Source organism: Octopus bimaculoides, chromosome 18, assembly GCF_001194135.2.
Source record: "Octopus bimaculoides isolate UCB-OBI-ISO-001 chromosome 18, ASM119413v2, whole genome shotgun sequence".
In the NCBI taxonomy this organism is placed as follows: domain Eukaryota; kingdom Metazoa; phylum Mollusca; class Cephalopoda; order Octopoda; family Octopodidae; genus Octopus; species Octopus bimaculoides.
The window spans coordinates 40,868,466-40,887,062 of NC_068998.1; the positions used below are offsets into that span (position 1 = coordinate 40,868,466).

The 18,597-nt window shown below is 36.6% G+C and overlaps 1 protein-coding gene across 4 annotated transcripts in view; it reads right to left on the reverse strand.

Annotated features, from left to right (window-relative positions):
* Positions 1–18,597, reverse strand: part of LOC106881986 (paired amphipathic helix protein Sin3a) — a 162,218-nt gene that overhangs the window by 106,471 nt on the left and 37,150 nt on the right. For 2 of the 4 annotated variants that reach the window (XM_014932522.2, XM_014932520.2), the window contains exon 1: positions 3,483–3,618. The exons of 1 other annotated variant lie outside the window; for it this stretch is intronic. The gene's annotated coding sequence lies outside the window, so the exon portion shown is untranslated. Of the gene's footprint in view, positions 1–3,482; positions 3,619–9,931; positions 10,147–18,597 lie in introns of those variants that run through there. One more of the 4 variants, XM_014932521.2, reaches the window with a different exon arrangement.

Genomic DNA, 18,597 nt, shown 5'->3' on the forward strand with positions numbered 1-18,597 from the left:
ATATATATGTGTGTGTGTGTGTTGTATTACAGAGCAAGAAAAGCTATCACAAACCCTGATTTATTTAAACACAAGTTTCTGCGCATACGCTGTATCTATATATAAACATACAGAAATATAAAGACATTCGTGACAAACTACACTCCCGATCGTTTCTACACATACATACACTGCATGTGAATTGTATTAAAATGTTATGTAGTACAATTGTTGTCTATGAAGCTACTGAGCCTCTGGACAAAGTGTTAGGCGTTTTGAAAAGGGACATGTGCATGATGTCTGTCTGGTGTATATATATATGTCAAGAACGTAACTCGTTCAGTCAATTACTAATGCCTTATTTTCTTCTTGTTGCTTACATATTTATGGTACAGTAAACTGTGTTTCATTTCCCCTATGGCTGTCTCCATTCTTCGTAGACATTCGACTAGTTTAGCTTCTTTCTTTCATTTACCACTTCCCCCTCCTCCTGTTTGTTGGTCCACCAGTTAAAAGGTAACAAATACCACTAGTAATTTACGACTGTAAAAATAACCAGTGAGCACACACACACACACATAGATATGTTTTAATACACAAACTACACCCTACAAATGGAAGAAACACCCACAGAAAACTCAATGCCTGTTTAGCCTGAGGTCATCCTAAATCGGACAGATCTACCATCAAAGTGATCCAATCGTGGTCATCCAATCTTTACGCCGTTCACCTTTAAGAACAATGTACCCAGGATCATGTTATCCAAAAGTGTTCTAGTTTTCCAAGATAGTGGGATGTGATTTAACGGGAACTTATTTGGCATTTCTAGTATGTCGAACCTCCACGAAGACGTACCCCCGTTGGCTCGCTAAATAAATAAATGTAGCTGAGCTCATCGAAATGAATCATCAGTTTCGAAGGAATACACACACACACATTCATATCATACTCTCTTTTGTCCCTGGATCACCAGATCACTGAGGCGTCTTGAGTTTCCTTTTAGAAGAAAATTTGTGTCACTTATCACCAATCGTCCCTTACGAAATCGACGAAACTCATATAAGCCGTATGTGTACGTGCGCACACACCACAGACGTATAAAATATGATCAAGAAGGCTACTGTATAATTAAATAGGCGCACTCGACAAGGAAAAAAAAAACATAAGTATCATACAGCCACTTACATTATATATATATATACCTGCAAACATATACATTACGGAAGTATATATATATATATTCAGCCCATTGTGTGTGTACAGAAAATGTTTATTTCGCTCAATTACCAAGTTCTCAATATATGTATGTGCAAGATAAACAAGAATCCATGACTGCTAACAAACCTCACCTACCCCTGCAATAGAGTACAAAGTGGAATCGTCCAGAACGTTGACAACGAACATTTACGTATGTCGGGCTAGTCTAATATTCTGACTTTCTACATACCAATCGTGTTCCACCCTATATATATATATATATATATATATATATATATATAACAAGCTGAAGAAAAAAGTGAAGAAAAGAGCTGTTTAATGCCGTGTTTTATTCGTGGTGAAGTAAAGAAATAAATAAAACCTGATTGTACAACTGAAGATTTCATTGATTTTTGTTTTTTGTTTTCACTGAACAGACGACAAGGAATGACGGTAGGAGGACTTAAGAGGAGGAGGAGGAGAATGAGAAGCACTAGGGGGTGAGAATCAGAGAGCGAAAAGTCCTGAAACAAAAGAGAGAGAAGTGGGGGGGGGGTAGAGTATTAGGAAAAAAATAGATAGAGAGAAAGAGAGCTGTGAAAAAGTGGAACACGAAAAGAGGGATAAAAATAGAGAAAAACGAAAAAGAATGGAGAGAAAGAAATAAGGAGAAAGGATGAGAGAGAAAATAAGGAGAAAGAGTGAGCTAGAGAGAGAGGGGGGTTATTGTGATTGTTGAAATGTGTAGTCGACGGCTGGTGGTGGTGGTAGGTCGAGTTCATTTTTGAATTTGAAGCCAGTCGACTCGCTCAGATATTGCATAGGAAATAAAGCGCGCTACAAGGATAAGAAAGAGAGAGAGAGGGAGGGAGGAGAAGAATTGTATGATGGAAGGATGGAATGAACGAACGAATACAACACAACAGAGACACCATACAAACATAGCATACAAATATTTCCTCTCAGACTTATGTTTATTTTATCAACAATATATAAGTGCACTATAGACAACAAACAATCTACTTTAATTTTTTACTAAGAACGAAGGAATTTTACGGGAAAAGAAAATATAACATTTACAAAGAAAATTATCAGACGGACATTAATTAAGGCAGGAAAAAAATAAAAAGATGGTAGAGTGAGAGAGAGACCCATAAAAAGCAGACGGATAAAAATAGAGATGCATTTCAGAAATGAATTAACGAGAACATTGGCAATCTACGATGTTCAGAAAATGGGGAAAAAAAAAGCCTGGCTGGCTTAGTTTTTGTTTGTGCGTTACGTTTTAGTTTTGGTTGTTTAGGAAGACATGATCAGACATTAAAGTTGTACAAAATCATGTTGTTAATATCTACAAATAGGATATATATATATATATATATATAGTTTTAGGGAAAAGAACCAAGGTTCATGAACTCATCGATGAAAATCCACTGTCACATATAGAAAAATTAATAATTAAAAGCACAATAAATGAGTATAATATAATACAAAGTAAATATCATAAGATAAAGATAATAAAACGACTACACGTGTTTCATAACTAATTTTCAAATAGAAAGGAAATTTTAATCGATTAAAATCAATTAGAATTATCGAAAATAAATTCTAATCAAAAATATATATATATCCAATGTTATATTGACGTGAAGATAGAAGACAAGAGAGAAGGAAAATATTTGAACCAGATATATTTTATGGTCGACTGGAACGAAGCCAAAATAACAGATGTATGCAGAAATAGATAGTTGATGTGTTTGTATGGAAACGTATGCAAATTTATATGTGAAATATACATGTGTAGATGTATATGTATATTATTTAAATAAATGGGTGTGATGTTTTAGAAATCGTACCAAATAGCACACGTATATTTATATACATATATACACGCGCACACATAATATAGTATATACAAATGAAAGATGTAGGTCACCCCGATTTGATGCTCGATGGGGGGAAAAAGAGGGGAAATAGGTAAACAAAATAAACAACCGGTCAAACAAAGCAAAATCGACACAAAAGAGTATTTACTTCTGGCTACCGTTTTGACAACAAACAACATTAGAAGAAGAGGATAAAATGCCCGTAGATATTGAACAGATAAGTATAATAGCAATTGCAATATTATGGTTGTGCATTCACGTCAAAGAGAGAAGAAAAAAAAGGCACACGACACGGATATAATGTTGTTACATATGTACATTGAAAACTACGAAACCTGCGGCCCCGGTCGAACATCTGACGAAAATATCCTAACGTATGGAACATCCGATGTGTGGAGAGAAAAAATCAGCGATATTTACCTTCAGACATTGGATGATGACGGCGATTTTTCCCCAGTTATTGAAAACGAGTATGGCAAACTAGCCACATCTACCACCATCAGCGATGTACCATCCTAACTTCTCTAACAACATTTGGAAATCCCTTACGTCATTCTCGTCAGCCAACCAGCGACGAGCGGCCACTTTGAAACGCCAATGGAAAAACATGGGCTTGTCTTCCGGGTTAGCAGTCGTCGTAGCAATCAGCTTGCTAGCAAGACGCGCCATCCAGTGTTTGGTGGTGGTTGGTAAAGCTTGCAGCTGTGTTGCTGAGGTGATTCTCAAGCGAAGCACACACACCACCTTAATGGTTGTTTTGTATTTTAACTGCGGAAATTTCAAAAAGCGAGAAAAATAATAATTTGATACAGATGTCGACTAGGGGAGCCTCTCGAACACTTTAATCTGCTGGAGATAGCAACCAAATCTCACTCTAACCATCTGATAAAAAGGAAGGACATTTGTATAGACGTCGCAGACCATGAGAATAGTAACATTACTGCACACTATAAACCAACTAAGCTGCCTCTCAGCAAAAAGAAATTTGAAATCGTGAAAAAGACTAAGACGAAGGCACCTCTCGATCGCTTTAATCTACAAGAGATAGCAACCAAATCTCACCGTACAATTTGATACAAAGGAAGGACAGTGTGGACGACGCGGTTAATATTACCATATATGGGTGTAATAACATTAGTACGAAACTATAAACCAACAAGAAAACTATAGAAAAGGTTGATTGTCCAGTTCGAAATAGTGTTCATGTTTTAGTACCGAGTTTAGCGCTAATGAAGTTAACCGCCGATCGAAGACGTTCCTCTTATGACCGCCACCCTCTCCTTTCTTTCTTTTACTTTCAGACTGTATCTAGAAACACGTTAACCATTTTTGAAATTCTTTTTTTTATAGAAAAAAAAAGTTGGGTGTGATTTGAAAAAAAATTTGGTTGCGATTTCTAACAGGTGAAGCGATCATCGTTGGCGAAATTAGGATACTTCGTTAATCGACTCTGATGGCATCCTTATAAATTGTTTCAGTGAAATCAGATTACACACATACATATATATACATTACACACACACACACATACAGACGTGTCAGGTATCAGGTTTCTAGGAGTAAAATAAATAAATAAAAATAACCAATGCAGTGCACTGAAATAAAAACTAATTATTATTGTTACCAACAAGAATAATAATTCAGCAAATAAAAAATATTTTCATTATTTGATTTAGGAACCAAAAACAAGCAATCAGCCACCCGGATGATACCGCGGAAAGCATTCGGTCTAGTAAACATTTGCATTGCATTTCTGCCTCGATTCTTCTTTGCTGCATGAAAGTGTGATGTAGCTACTTTGGTGAAGGATTGAAAATTCTTAGCAGCGTGTATGCATGTATATATTTGGGTATGTGTGTGTGTGCATAAAATGTTGATTTAAATTTCTTATATATGGTCTTCTGTTTCTTTTCTTTTAGCTTATTTTAATAGGGTGGCGGAAGTTTGACATAAATCTTTCTAATAAACTGGGTGTGAAAGAACATTCGACGCTCATATTTTCTCACCGAAAATTGTTACAAAAGAATCGTGGCGACTGGGTTCGATAACAAGCAGTAACCCTCCTTTTTCTTCTCATATTTGTTGCTGATGCACATATGATATGCATGTGCGCACTTCTATACTACATTCAAATTTCGCTGCTGTGTACTAAACCACATACGTACGTACATACATTTATTTATGCTAGCAAGGACAACCTTTTTCGAGAAGCGGGTCGCAGGTTGCTCATGACTGATTTATACGTACATACAGTTGCTTGAAATGGAATGTATTTTTCATAATTTGATAGGAAAACAAAAAACTTTACCAAATCGTACAGCATGAAGCAATAATGGTATTCCATGGTAACCATGCTTGACAGCAAAGAGGTTGAAGACATGGTAATCTCCCAGGTGTGGTAGGAAATGAAACGAAGAAGGCCAAGGATGCCACTCTGTTTAACACCACCACCTGGATTTTGAATGGCTTCAGTATTGCAAGCTATTAGACTAGATCTACCACCATCACTTTCCTTTCTGGCCATGGTTTTCCTGTAGATGATTTGACTGGGTATCAACTATGATCTGCAAAAGATCAGCAGAGATAATGGCCACAGTTTATTCTCCCACACCTGCCATCAAACATTCTTTTGCAGTAGCATAAATCAGACTGGTCTTCAGATGAAACAAACTCACACACATATCCAAGTCCATTCACAAGATATTTAACAAACAGAAGCTGTAAAGGAATAGAGTCGCCCAAGGTTCCACACATTAGGGCTGTATCCAGAACAATGTGGTTGCAAACCAAATTCTAAATCACACAGCCATGGCTGAACATTTATCCTAATTTGTAGAATAGAGTGTAGTGTATTCTTGCATTTTCAAAGAGGTGAAATATTTGTCCATAACATGCCGCTTGAAAGGGTCTCATCCAATAGCATGGAAAAGCAGAAGTAACAATGATAAGATATATATAATCACTTTAATGTTCACTTTTCCATACTTGCCTGGATCAGACAGAATTTGCTGAGGCTGAATGTTCTTTCTGTTAATAACCCTCATCTGTTTCCAAAATATTTTCATGAAAGATCACAAGCGACACTACTTGTATGACAATCATTTACAATTATCATGCAATGTGAAGACATTGAGGCATAAACGCATGCACATGTTTAATGTGTTTGTGTGCATAAAAGGACAAGAAAATAATATCTCATCCAAAACTAAATTTTTTTTTTAAAAATCAAAAAATATCAACTGGATTATAGCTGGGAGATAACAGTTTACCTAAAGTAGCTACCCTCATTTCCACCGTGGCCTCATGACAGATCCAGAACCTGGTGCATGCGTTCCTCCCTATGTCCCTGGAAGAATCTTTGAACACCTCCATGATATTGGTCACCAGCTCAGCCTTGGTGTTGCAGGCAGAGCAGTTGGTGTCTTTCTCATTACTTTCATAGTAATCCATGGGGTTAAGTTGAGGGAATTAGAAGGAGAGAATTTGGGGCTGGTGAAGTAGAAATCCTTTCACAACCATTTCTGACTCTTTCCAGAGGTATGGCAAGGAGACAAATCCTGCTACCACACATATGGCATTCCAGCAGCAACCCTCTCCAGCCAGGGCTTGACCACAGTCTCCAGCAGTTTCACAAGGCTACAGAAGGAGGAAACAGTTGATTTAATAAGAAACCCCAGTGCATGGCTTGTACTTATTATATCAACCTGTCGTCTGCTTTGGGAAGAATGAAGATTGAATGGCAAAGTCAACCTGGGTAAGAATTAAATTCAGAGAATATTAAAATTCAACCAAATAATGATTTTTAACATAAACACAAGGTCAAGAATTTGCAAGGAGGAAATAGTCAATGAAATTTCTTTCTGTACTTAACTGTTTACATCTTTTATTAACATGAGAAGGACAAAAGGTAATGAGAACCTTAGTAGAATTTGAATTCAGGACTATAAGCAAACAGAACGAATATCACAAGAATTTTGACTGACACTCTAACAATACTGCCACCATCCATCACTCTCACATCATGAAGTAATTGCTTCTAACTCAGGCAGGAGGCTAGCAATCTTTAAGGGTTAGTCAATTACTTCAATCTTAATGTCCGAAAGGATGAAATGCAAAGTTGACTTCAGCTGGATTTGGACTCAGAATCTAAAGAACTTGAACAAATTTGCAAAAATATTTTTGCCTGATGCTTGAAAACAATTCTGTCATAATCTACTACGCTCACATGATATGAAATAATATATCATGAGATATGCAATGACATATCACATGAGATATGCAATAAACAAACATGATTGGTACAAAATCAGGACCATGCCAAGAGGTTAGGGAGGAATATGGATGAAAATATTGATCCTGGTACATGCTTTTTATTTTTATCAATGCTGGATTAATGACTGACTTTATCAATGCTGGATTGGAGTGATGAATTTGTAGAGTTGTTAGGCTGCTATAGTGATGGATAGAATATCCTGCAACATTTGCTTCAACCTTCTACACACTGAATTGAAATCCCACTAATACCAACTGTACATATGAAAGGCTTCTTTCAGTTTCTGTCAATCAAATTCACCCACAAGGCTTTGGTCAGCCTAAAACTATAGTTGAAGACACCCTCGATGCCATAAAGTGGATCTGAGTGCAAAATCATGTGGATGGGACACAAACTTCTTTATACATCTATGCTTGTATCTATCATCATTTCCAATTTGTTTTCTATGCTGATGAGGGTTAGACTGACCATCAAGGCTTGAATCACTTCTTATTGGGAGCAACTGCTCCTAAGAACTGGTGTGTTTTGTATGACTTGTTGCCTTTCCCAGCTATAACCATTTTACAGAGAATACAATGTGCATTTTCTGATGGCACCGACACTAGAGAGACTGAATACTCCCCTGAGAGACAAGACATCACAAACCTACACTCTCTATAACCTTTTAACCAACCACTTTACAGTGTGTAAACTATGTAGAAAGCCTTGTATACAATATTCATTTATTTGTTTCAGTCATTTGACTGAAGCACCGTCTTGAAGGATCTTAGTTGAACAGATCAGTAAGCCTAGTACTTATTCTATTGGCCCCTTTTGCTGAACTGCTAAGTTATGGGGATGTAAACACACCAACACCAATTGTCAAGCACTGATGGGGTGACAAATACAGACACACACACACACACACATATAGATATAAATATACACATAATGGGCTTCTTTCAGTTTCTGTCTGCCAAATCCACTCACAAGGCTTTGGTTGGCCCAAGGTTATATTAGAAGACACTTGCCCAATGTGCCATGCAGTAGGACTGACTCTGGAACCATGTGGTTGAGAAGAAAGCTTCTTACCGTACAGCCATGCTTGCTTCTACACAAAAATCTACCCAGGTATGGCTGTGTAAAGGAAGGCTGAGTTCTGTGGTTAAAATGTTTGCTTTGTGGGTTTAGGTTAAGTCCTACGGCATAGCATCTTGGGTAAGTATCTCCTTATATAACTTTGGTCTGACCTAAGTCTTGGTAGATAGAAACTTAAGGAAGCTTGTCATATATGTATATGCATACATGTGGATAGACATAAATATACAAGTATGTATATGTTGATGTCTCCTTGGTGTGCTAGTTGTAAATGAATGTTGCTTTCGAAAAAGCTGTCATTTGGTTGCAATTTTCTGTAAAAACATGTCTGGCCATTGTGCTGTTTGTGTAAAAATGACAAGCAGAAATATTAACTTACAAGAAACCCAGTGAAGATTGTCAACAGAAAGAGCATTTTCTCTGTCTCTGCAAGAACGGAAAAGTGATGGAAACTGAAAGAAGCCTCTGGTGTATATATATATATATATATATATATATATACATACATATCTTATGTGTGTGTGTCTTTGTTTGTCCCTCCACCATCACTTAACAACTAGTGCTGGTGTTTACATCCCCATAACTTAGAGGTTTGGTAAAAGAGACTGACAGAATAAGCAACAGGCTTTTAAAAAATACATACTGGGTTGATACATTTGACTAAGAATTCTTCAAGGCAGTGCCCCAGCATGGCCGCAGTCTTATGACTGAAACAAGTAAAATCCACTCATAAAGTTTTAGTTGACCCACAGGTATAGTAGAAGACACATGCTGAATGTGGGATTGAACCTAAGACCACACGAATGGGAAGCAAGCTTCTTAACCACACAGCCTCTGTTAATAAATTACGGCCTTGTGCCTATGTAAGAAATCAATATATTTGCAGTTTGAGATGTGTGCAATGATGTACTGCTGGACATACAGCAAGCCAGTGCAGTCAATGCTGCTAAACACAAAGGAGCACATGACAATGGTGGGGATGGTGGTAGTTGTTGCAGTGAGGATGATGATGATGATGATGATGATAATACACACAACGCACAGATACATATATATATATATTATATTATATATAAACCAATTCATGGAAAAGACAGATACAAAAATGAACAAATACATTACACACACACACACACACACACATATATTAAGTTGTCAGAGTAAATCTTCAACTTACTAAAAATACAAACTAGGTGATACGATATAATTCAGGAAAATCATTGTTGATGTTTTAATGATCATTCTTTCAAAATATAAAAGGAAAATAAAATGCACTAAAACACACATACATACAAGTAACCACACAGAGACAATATGGTGCTGCAGGAAAGCTGGCTGCAGTTACTAAGATGAAACCATTAGAAAACTCCGAGTGTAAATATGTATGTGAAAGTGGGCAGTGGCAATTTGAATGGGGTGGGTGTACACAAAATGAATATATATATATATATATGTATGTATGTATGTATGTATGTATACTGAAATGGAGGGAACAACTACTACGAATATGGAAACTGACCTGCTGAGTCCCATCCGAACAAGAGAAGAAAATTCCATGGTTCATCGAGACATAGGTGTCGAATATTCAACTGGAGTGCAGTTTCCATGGTGTCTTTGCAGAGCAAGTTAAGAGGACAGCAGTCTCGCTGCACAGAGTGAAGAGCCAGCCAGTTTGAGTCGAGCTAATTTGACAGCGACACAAGGTGAGGTTTTTCAATAAAGCTGGCTCTTTTGTCGACTGATAGTAGATAGGTAGAGCACCTTTGATGGATGGATACACAGTGGAGACAGCTGAGGATATGTATATATATAGTGATCATCGAAACAGAATGAATATACACTCGGTCTTACACACACACACTGATAAAATAAAATACACACACAAACATATAGATACATACATGCAAGTACACTACACAAATATGCATATATATATATTTCGTTTTTGGATTTGGTTTGCAAGATTTTTTAATGTGATTTTGTGTGTTGAAGCATATTCTGTTGAGTCTGGGGAGAGTCATTTTCTTATCGTGCCTTAAATTTTCTTTGCATCTTGCAATCTTTTCAATAGTCTTGACTCAAGACTATTGAAAAGGTTGCAAGACGCAACGAAAATTTTAGGAAAATAAGAAATAAGTGGAGATTTTAACGGTGAGTGTGTTAAATTTAAGGCACGATAAGAAAATGACTCTCCCCAGACACAATAGTATATATATATATATATATATATATATATATTCTCCCTTGTTTATAGGCATACACGTGGCTGTGTGGTAAGAAGCTTGCTTCTCAACTACTTGGTTCCAGGTTCAGTCCCACTGTGTAGCACCTTGGGCAGATGTCTGCTACTATAGCCTTGGGCTGACCAAAGCCTTGTGAGTGGATTTGATATATATACATATAGACACACAAATACACTAGACATACAACATTTATAAATATGCCATACACACACACACATATATATATGTGCTACTTATAATACTTTGCAATCATTATGATGATGATGATGATGATCATCATCATCCTAAGTCCATTCTGACATCAATTTGACGTATCTTTCCATATCATGGCAATTTGTTGTAGTCTTTTGTCACCTAGTATCTGGCAGCACAGAAAATTGGCCATCCCTGTGGCTCATGTTATAGTTTTTACAGCTTGATGCCCTTCCCATACTGTAAATTGGGCTGGGTGCATTTTATTGAGCCACTGGGTACAAGAGAAAATAGCTGCAGCTGGACCAGAGTTGCTCTACCCAGAATAAGTATTTATATTCAGAATTAGTGCTCTCCTAGAAAGATTGCCTCCTCATCTGGGGTTGTTTTCAAAATATCCATAAATACCCACTTTGTTGCTTTCTATTTTTGATTTATTTTGTATTGAAATGCAAGTTAGATAGTACATACACATCATAATTATATGTACATTATATATATATATATACATATGAAATTACGATAATTTCAATGTCGTGATTAGCGAAAGCGAAACAGGTCTCTTTCACTTATAAAATATATTAGAACTATGTAAATTGTGTGCATTTTCCTTCTTTTATTTTGTATCTATATATAGAATATGAGGGGTTTAGCTCACTTGTGATCTAAACGAATAAGTACGCTGGGTAAGTGCTATAGTTGGTCAACCATTAGGTTCCAAGATCACAACTAAGGCTGGGTGTAGGGATCTGTGTTAGAGTTCCGTTATAACATGTATATATTATATTAGAGGAAAAATTAAAACCAAGGCAGAACGAGTACCTCAAGTCATTTAGAATAAATTAATTAGGGTAAGGTGAATTTGAAGTTTTACAGCTATTTCTGGGATAACCCAAGTAGTTGGCTAGCATATCCATGCGCTAGGTATTCCGTCATCAGACACGGCATGAATATTTTGGACAAGGAAAATTTACAGTTTACAAGAAATAAAATTTACAGTTTATAAGGAATAAAATAGTAAAACAGTGATGCATATCTTCTTGGAAAAGATGAGTTGTTAACATTATTCTCCTGCATATATTCTTCTAACAACTTTTACTTTTTATTCTTCTATTTTACTACTTTATTCTTTATAAACTGTGAATTTTATTTCTTGTAAATTGTAAATTTACCTCGTCCAAAATATTCACACCATGTCTCTGATGACGGAATACCCAGTGCACAGATATGCTAACCAACCACTTGGGTTATCTCAGAAACAGCTATAAGACTTCAAATTCACCTTACCCTAATTAAATTATTCTAAATGACTTGAGATGCTCGTTCTGCCTTGGTTTTGATTTTGCCTCTAATATATATATATATATATATATATATATATATATATATATGTATGTATGTAAATCTTTTTAGGAATGGTGAATCTTGAAGTAGATAAAGCTATAAATAATAGCATGTAAATATTAATTAAAAATCCTTTTGGATGGAAAAAGCCTAAGGATGCTCAAGGTACTTGAACCCATATCTCCTGTAAACAGGTTTACTTTTTCTATCCAAAGGGGTTTTTAACCCAATATTTACAGCTCTATTTGCTTCAAGATTCACTCTTCCAAAGAAAATTTATTTCATGTTCTTAAAGTTTCTAAATTCTTATATCATCAAAACCAACATACATAGACCATACGCATGCACACACACACACACACACCTTTCTATTGTTTTCCTTTTTTAAATTGCGGTTATCTATCGGTTGCAACTCCTGACAGACTCGTCACTGTTGTTTAGGTGATGGAGCAGGGTCTAAACTCAGAATCTTAGAGGATTTTAAGAATTCTATGCATCCACTGCCCTGGACTGGTACCTTTCTATTGATCCTGAAAGAATGAAATTCACAGCATGACCTTGTTGGGATTTGAAATTGGAATGTAGAAAATCAAAACAAATACTGCAAGGCATTCCATCCAACACTTCTATTTTTTCATGCTGGCGAAGATAGAAAGGGCCAATTCCATTGTATATGTTCTCTTGTCTTGATCCCTTGTTATCTCATTCACAATGTTTAGCATCCTGTAATCAGGTTTAATGGTTTCATCTTGTACAGGCCCCTTTCATCCTTCATATGTATCCCATGTCCCTATTAGTGCAGTCTTGTCTCTTGTACACAATGGATGATTTCTGGAATGTCTATTTTCTCTCATTGTTCACTCATGCTTCACTGTTCCATGAATTCTTTTATTCTTTTACTTGTTTCTGTCATTTGACCATGGCCATGCTCCAAGACTTATTCTTTCTAAGCCTAGTACTTATTCTATCAGTTTCTTGTTGCTGAACCACTGAGTTACAGGGACGTAAACGCACCAACATTGGTTGTCAAGCAATGGTGGTGGGACAAACACAGATACATACACACACAAATACATACATACATATATATATATATATGAGACGGGTTTCTTTCAGTTTCTATCTACCAAATCTGAGGATATAGTAGAAGATACTTGTCTGAGGTGCCACACAGTGGGATTAAACTCGGAACCATTTGTTTGGGAAGCAAGCTTCTTACCACACAGCCACGCATGCTGACATTACATTAACAGTGTATATATATATTTGCCTAATTTCTTTCCTACATTCACTCATTCTTCACATTCAGTGGTTATATCTCACTACCATGCAACCATCTCACTCTATAATCAAGCATTATATTGTCTGCCCCTTAACACAAAGAGAGAAAAATTTCACTCACAAGGAGAAACAACAGTTCATGAAATGTTTTCTACCCTGTCCTAATTCTAGTTACTATGTCATAGCACCTACTTTTAAACTGCTAATTAGGTCATATAGGTAACAGGTGTCATCTATCTAGCCTTCTGGGCAGTTGAAAGATTGTGTTCCATGAGTGCTCTTAAAACTAAGTGCTCCTGCTCATCTGTTACATATGTAGTAGTCTTTCCTTTGAGGTTGTCTGTTCGAAATTTAGTAGTACTTCTGTCCCTTTTACACATTGTATGCACAATATAGAGTTCCTAACTAGTTGTTGATTTTTTTACAAACTGAGCACAAAGTTCTATAATTCATCATCATCATCGTTTAACGTCCGCTTTCCATGCTAGCATGGGTTGGACGATTTGACTGAGGACTGGTGGACCAGGTGGCTACACCAGGCTCCAATCTGATTTGGCAGTTTCTACAGCTGGATGCCCTTCCTAAACACCAACCACTCTGAGAGTGTAGTGGGTGCTTTTACGGCAGTACTGGCAACGGCCACGCTCGAAATGGTGTATTTTACCTGCACAGGAGCCAGTCCAGCGGTACTGGGAACGATCTCGCTCGAATGTCTTTTCATGTGCCAGGAAGGCGACGTTGGTAATGATCACGCTCAAATGGTGCTATTTACATGCCACCGGCACGGAAGCCAGACAGCTGGTGCTCTGGCAACGATCGCGCTTAGACGGTGCTCTTAGTGCTCCACTGGTACAGGTGCCATCACGATTTCGCTTTCACTTGCCCCAACAGGTCTTTGCAAGCCGAGTTTAGTGTTCGATGAAAGAGGGTGCCAGTCTACAAATTTAGTTCTAAAATTTTTGACTTCACTTGATTGACTTTTTACCTTCTCAACCCTGGAACTTTTTCTCTAATTCATTGAGTCATATGGTTATGAGAAGTAGTTCAGCAACATGTAGGAGCTCCCACTGACAGTAGGCCTTAAATTCTGCTATCATGGTCTGATAAACCGTAATAAACAAGAGTGGGAGAAGTTTGAGAACCGAGGTCTCATAGACACCTATCTGCAGGCTAAATTTTTTTAATGAACTAATTGTTAAACTTTCTTTTTGCTGATCAGTAGTTCTGTTGGTAGCTTGCATGACTCTCACAAACCATTCATCTACTCCTAGTTTTTCTTAGTGACTACCAGATTACAGGGTGTGTTAGCCTATCAACAATTTTCTTCAGGTTAACAGATATTAACTCTTGGATGAGAATTTCTTCTGTATCTGTCTCATGAAAAATAAGGCACTAGTAGATCCTTGCATCTCAACTAAGCTAATTCATCAGTTTGATAGCCCAAGTAATGAAAGTAATGGACAAAGTTATATTGTAGTTAAGCTGCACTATAACTGTCCCATCTGTTTCATACACTTCCTTTGCAATGTTGCTATATTTGCCAGTCACTGGAGACAACACAACTTTGCACTATTTGTTTGACTATGCAAGTGACCAGCATGTTACCTTACTTCACTAGATATTTCCAATATTCCAGTGATTACCCTTGATAATCTTGCTGCTTTCCCAGTTTGGAGTATATAACTTTTACTAAAAGAAAGCAATTATTTAAAGTCTACACAGTCTCGAAAATTCTTATGAATTCCAATTTTATTACATTTTTATCAAAATGTGGTTTTCTAGTTTCTTTAATCCTTAAGATTTCATCTCCACAATTCATTTACAAAAACTAACCGTTATTCATTGCAAGATGGTGTTTTTTTGCACCTCTATCCATGACAAGGAATCAAAACAGAGTGCTGTCAGGGTGAAATGAAAATATACAGACACATTTGGGTGTAGACATGGGACATAAAAGTTAAACAATACACATAATTAGGGTTTTTATTTATTTGTTTTAAGCTGATGATTTAGTTTGTCACTAACCCAAATTTCTTTGCTTGTGAACAAGTCATTTGTTCCTGTGACAAAGAACTGAAGAATGCTTGCATCAAATTTGAACAGATATATATATATATATATATATACATTCAAACCTTTGGTTTAATGTATGTTGTTTTTCCATGCAAGCATGGAATATATTTAATGAACATATTAACGAGGCATTGTTTTACAGCCAGATGCCCATCCTTATTTGTTTTTGAAGTAAGGGTTCCATTATTTAATATTTTTTGAGCAAGCAAAGTGATTGGATAATTTGTTCATAAGTGACAACATTTCTTATACTTCTGGTGTTTTGTAGCCTACAAATGTAAACACACAAGCTGACACACACACAAATATACATATATAGCTGCATATATCCTTGTAATACACAAGCATGGTGGGAAGGTTAAAAAATTTTATTCCTAACCACACGGCTTCAAGTTCAGTCTCATTGCATGGGATTATGGGCAAGTATCTTCTACTATAGCACTGGGTTGACCAAAGCCTTACGAGAGGACTCAGTACACAGAATCTAAAAGAAGGCCATTGTATATGTCTGCTTGTGTTTCCTTGTTTTGAGATTGTGCAAGCAGTGTCCTTTGTTTCCAATCTTCCAAGAAAACATGTCCGACCATGGGGAAATATAACTTTGCTTGGAAACAAGTGAGGATTGGTGAGAGGAAAGGCATTTGTCCATAAAAAATGTTTCAATGAATTTTGTCTTACCTGTGCTAGCACAGAAAAGTGGATATTAAAATGACAACACACACCATTAACTAAGTGAGTGAAATCTGATGCTGAAAGAAGATCTATATAATGTAATAAATAATCATTTGTCACACAGCATGTCTCAGAAGGAAGCATAGTTGATCAATCATATTGTAGAGTACTCTAATACATGTTTTATCAACCCCAGAAGACAAGATGGACAAAGCAAATTTGGTCTATATAATATTTGAACTTACTGAGGGAGAGAGCTATGGAAGTAAATACTGTATAAGACATTTTTAACACTTTAGTATTCAGATTATTCTGTCGAGTGTAATGCTTTTCATTCATATTGATTTTAATTAATCATGCATTACTTTGTAGCTTGGAAATTATGATGATGTGGTTGTATATTTTATAATAGTATCAAAGGGCTGATGTGATAAGCTGGATCTGACTGGTTATGGCTGGTTTAAATGCTACAACATTAAGTCCCATGATGTACTAGTGTTTGTTAGACGCTGTATTTGCTGTTTTGTATAAAACACAAAAAAGAAACAATATGAAAACAACTTTAAATTTTATTTCAAATTAAGAACTGCATATGTGTGTGTAAAGTCAAGAAGCTTGCATGGCAACCATGTGGTTTCAGGTTTAGTCCCACTACACAGCACCTGGGACAAATATCTACCACTATGGCTGCAGGCTGATGAATGCCATATGAATGAATTTGGTAGATAGAAACAGCTCTCCTAAGGCGGCGAGCTGGTAGAGACGTTAGCACACCGGGCGAAATACTTAGCGGTATTTCGTCTGCCGCTACGTTCTGAGTTCAAATTCTGCCAAGGTCAACTTTGCCTTTCATCCTTTTGGGGTCGATTAAATAAGTACCAGTTATGCACTGGGGTTGATATAATTGACTTAACCCGTTTGTCTGTCCCCTTGTGGGCAGTAAAGAAATAAGAAACTGCGTGGAATGTTACCATATATGTATGTATATATATATATATATATATATATATATATCACCACCATCATCATCAATGTTTCTTTTTCCATGCTGGGTATGGGTTGGGTGGTTTGGCCAGAGCTGGTAAGGCCAGGGGCTGCACCAGGCTCCGTTGTCTGTTCTGGCATGGTTTTTATGGCTGCAGCCCTTGTTAGCACCAACACGCCACAAAGTGCTTTTTATGTGGCACCAACACATGTATCAATTCTGCTGAGGTGGATGGCTCTTCTTGAGTATAGCAAGGCACCAGATATCTTGGTCCTTTGTCACCCCCTTCGTAGGGCTCCATGGCATGTCTTACAGGGTCTCCCTCTTCCACAAGTTCCATCCACTTTAAGTGATTGGCACACGTACACACACACACACAATACAAGCATGTGTGTGTGTGGTGGTCCACCTCACCACTTGGTAACCAGTATTGGTTTGTGTACATACCTGCAGGTTAGCAGTTTGGTAAAAGAAGCCACCAAAATAAATGCTAGACTTGAAAAAGTAGATTCTGGGGTCAATTTGTCCAACTAAAACCCTCCATGGCAGTACCCCCAGCATGCCTAGTAGTCTAATGACTAACACAAGTTATGTATGTGCTGGTGTTGATATACATACATACACACACACACACACATATATATATATATATATATATATATATATATAAAATATAAACAATATATAAATATACTATGTGCATACCTACATATATATGTATTTATACATGCATATATGGGTACAGGACATAAAAAAAAACGTAGACAAAACGAGATATATATACACATATATTCTATATCTATACCTAACTACTTCTCTCTTTAAATATGCGATCAGGCTCTCTCAATGAATGTAGTATTTATTTATATTTAATAAAATTCAGCTGCAGTTAGATAAAGTAATGGGGTTCTTCTTATTCTAGTCTTCCTAAGGTACAAATAATAAAGGAAATATTTACACACATCTCTTTGTTTAAACACTGAAACGAAAAATAGAAGTAAAGAGAAAAGAAGTGAAGCTGGTTGACGGTTTTAAAGGAAAAAAAACTTCGATTTAATATAAATAAAATTAAATAAACAGAAATCGTCTGCTAAGAAGGATTAAATATGGCGCGACCGCCAGAGCAGAAGTTGAAGGTGAAGGACAAAAGAGGTGCACGGGAAGGAAATGGAAGAGAAAAAAAATAAGAGAGATAATTGAAAGTTGAGGCGGTTTCTATCTTCGCTTCGACTAATAACAAAACTATATTTACTACAACTACTACTGTACTATTCATTATTTTTATTCATAAAGGCGTCGAAGTAGCAGAATCCTTAGCACGGAGTTCAAATTCAACCGAGGTCGACTTTGCCCTTCATCCTTTCGAAATCGATAAAATAAGTACCAGTTGAGCAC